The 3,415-nt window shown below is 35.9% G+C and overlaps 1 long non-coding RNA gene across 1 annotated transcript; it reads left to right on the top strand.

Annotated features, from left to right (window-relative positions):
* The first annotated feature begins 1,241 nt into the window (after nt 1-1,241).
* Nucleotides 1,242-2,972, top strand: LOC106425014. The gene is made up of 4 exons (XR_002658516.2): nt 1,242-1,467; nt 1,578-1,660; nt 1,742-1,863; nt 2,024-2,972. It is a non-coding gene; the product is annotated as an uncharacterized LOC106425014 (long non-coding RNA).
* The last annotated feature ends 443 nt before the right edge of the window (nt 2,973-3,415 follow it).

Here is a 3,415-nt window from a genome sequence, read left to right as displayed (position 1 = left end):
GAGAGTTTTTTAGCTACATGTTTGTTTGGAGCAAACGAGTGTTTTATGATTTTTGGTAAAGTGGAAGTAGGTTTGGTATGCGCTGAGTAAGAATAATTCGGTAATAGGGACTTTACTATCATCGCTCATATATGTATTATATATATAGATAATCTATTTTACTAGAGGTAGATGGTTGGATTGAAAAGGTAGAAGTACTTTCCATGGTGTAAATGAAACCAGAAATCAAGACAAAATGTAGGATTTATGATGTGGAGGATCCACTAAGTGGCAACCACAGAGCATACCTTTCATACTAGCTTATGATTAGAAACAACTTATGGATACTAAAACTTCGTAGAAAAGATAAGTACCTTTAGCTTAGATTGCCATGGCTCTGATACCAAATTTACAAACACATAGTAGGTAGAACCATAAAGGAGGTTGTTAGGATCAAAGATGTATTGATAACGTGTTTAAGAAATGACACAATTATTTTATAATAAGTGAGACTTTTTAATTTTTAATGACATAACAAGTGGACTTTTATTTTATTAAGAGCACTCAATGATATTACAAACTACTTAAGAGACTTTTTAAGACTTAACTCACTCAACTCGCTAGGATTATAACACACTCCAAGCCTTTTTATTTATAGTACAAAGCCTAAAGAATAATTGGTAGAATATTTCTTAGATATTTGATATATTTTATTTCATACCACACAAGTAATATCTTACATTACACAAAACATATAGTTGGTACGGACTCTTTTTGTTAATATTTGCCACAATCTTTATATATAAAGATATGTTTTTTCCGTCTTAGCGAGGACACACAGGCAGCCACGTCATAAACTCGGTTTCTGTACGCGTGACACGTGTCATGAAACGTGTTCTGTATTGTGATGGGCTTAGTTGGGCTTTTAACTGAACGCCTGAATTTGTGGGATTTTAACATCTCCTAGGGGCCCAGACGAGAGGTTTTGTCTCTAACCCTAATCTAAGGGCATCCGCATTGGTGAACTCCAAGGGGAGTTCACACGGTTTTCGAAAAAAAAAAATATTAAAATAATAAAAATCAGTGAACCTGTCTCTTGGGAGTTCACTCCAGTGAACCCGGATCGTCACTGTAGCGTGGGCCCCACGACACGTGGCGGCCCGCGATTGGTCCTATTAATAATTTTTTTTTTTTTTTTTTTTTTTAAAACAAAAATTAAACATAAAAAAAAAATAATAATAAAAAATGCTTTGTGAACCCCTTCCATGGGGTTCACTAATGCTGATGGTCTAAAGACGCGAAGCCATGGAGTTATGATCTCCTCTTCGTTCGACGGTAGCGCAGTGACGTCTGAGCTTCATCTCAGTCTCTGAAACAGATCGATTTATGGCTTTTTCGTGTTTAATTCCATTAATCCATTCACCCACGATGAGGTCTGATCAATGTGTTGTTTGCATGGGCGAGGCAGTGTGTTTACGGTATAAATAGGTCAGTATTTCTGTTCTTGGAATCATCATCTCTTCATATCTCTTATAGTATACTAATTCACGGTTTAATGGCTAACTGGAGGGTGTTCTTATGTTTTAATGGTGTTGAAGAAGATGATGTGCAGTATAAGCCGCTCTTTTGGATCTTACGGGTTAAAGTCATATACTGAGACATCAAGGCCTCGAACATCTCGGTATACTCTCTTTTCGAACTCTCTGTACTGTCTTAATGGACTAAGAATGGTACTGACTTGGTTCTATTTCATGACAATAAGACCAAAATGGAAGCTTTCAGACTTTGTGTTAGCGAAATACAGTCCAATGAGAGAAACAAGCTATTTTAGTACAGAAATCATGGGTACATTCGGCTATGCAGCTCCTGAGTATGAGTCAACAGGTACATTCTATCAAATCTCGTTTACAAACTGGTTTCATTGTGAATTTTCAAGAGTAACCGAATAAGCAAACATATATGATTCAATATGTTTGTGTGATTTGGACATGTAAAGCTGCTGCTGTGTACAAGGTTTATTCAATCGCTGCTCGGATGCTTGCAGATTTTCAAGAAAGCGTTGGATTGACAAATAATATTTGGGAAAAAGAGACAGCTAAGACACCTAAGATGCAAATATATGGACGAAAGGAAAGCTTTTTATTTATCTTTTTTTTATTGGAAAGATAAACTTTTACGATGCTGATGAGTGGTTTTTGTCTCAGAGTGTAGAGGAGGAGATTGTAAATTTGCAGGTGGGATCACAAGAAGTCGATACAGAGCAATGGAGAGGCCCCCAGAGGGATGGGTTATGTGTAATGTGGCCTATGAGTAGTCAAAAGAGAGATGTCCATGGTGGGTGCGGCATGGGTTCTTAGAGATGTGAATGGACTGGTGCTTTGTCATAGTAGGACGACGTTCGTTGGTTGTCATTTGAAGGATGAAGCCAAGCTGATAACTATTTTGTGGGCAGTAGAAAGCATGACCAGCCAAAGAGTAAAGAATGTCATATTTAAAGGTGAATTCAAGGAATTTTTTGAAGCTATTAATAAACCTGGTGCTTGGCCTGCATTTAGCTTTCAAGGTATGGAGGTGATGACTGCTCTCTCTGGATGTCAAGGTTGGTTAGTGAATACGGTGCACAAAGATGCCAATAGATAGAGGAGCTTCTTCCATAGCTCAAAGCCTAATCAATATGGGCTTTTTCAGTCGTATGTAGCAAAAGGCCGCCCTCAATGGTTACGCTCTCTTTCTTTGACAATGAATGAGCTTTCTCTGATGGTAATTGGCTCAGGAATTAATGTACTGGAAGGTGCACTGATGGATGTTGCAGGTGTGGAGTTATGAATTGGGTTTGTTGTTCCTAACCTGTTGATGTCCCTAACTTTTGTTGTCTGTATGATGTACCGGATATCTGTAATACATTCTCATGTTATATAAATCAATCTGTGTAAAACAAAGATGAACTTTTTCAATAAAAATAATACTCAAAATTATATGTATGTTTCTTTCTATATATACATATATTGACATATTAATGGTCATTTTTCTTTAATTATAATAAAATGTAAAATGAAATAAGTGTTCGAAAATGTGGAATATTACATTATTACTCGGTTTTATTATGATAATTGTAATAATAAAAATTCACAAGGAACTTATATACACAGAGTTCTTACCAATACTAAGAGGCAAATGCTAGATAACATGCATATTTCGTCAGTATATTTTGAAAATACGTATATTTACACTAATCACTACGATATTAGCATAAAAATAAACAAAAGTTAACAACAAAGAAAACTTGGACTTGGGTCAAAAAAAACTTGAACTTTGTGAAAGAACAATTGAGATTTTTTAAAAAACCCGTTATACCTAAAGTAAACTAATCTACGTTATAATAGCGCAGTTGCATCATTCTTGATGCGACACGTCATCGATATGTGAGTCCCACTTT

Source organism: Brassica napus, chromosome C5, assembly GCF_020379485.1.
Source record: "Brassica napus cultivar Da-Ae chromosome C5, Da-Ae, whole genome shotgun sequence".
Taxonomy (NCBI): Eukaryota; Viridiplantae; Streptophyta; class Magnoliopsida; order Brassicales; family Brassicaceae; genus Brassica; species Brassica napus.
Note: the sequence above shows the minus strand (reverse complement) of the source record. Positions and strands in the feature narration are given on the sequence as shown.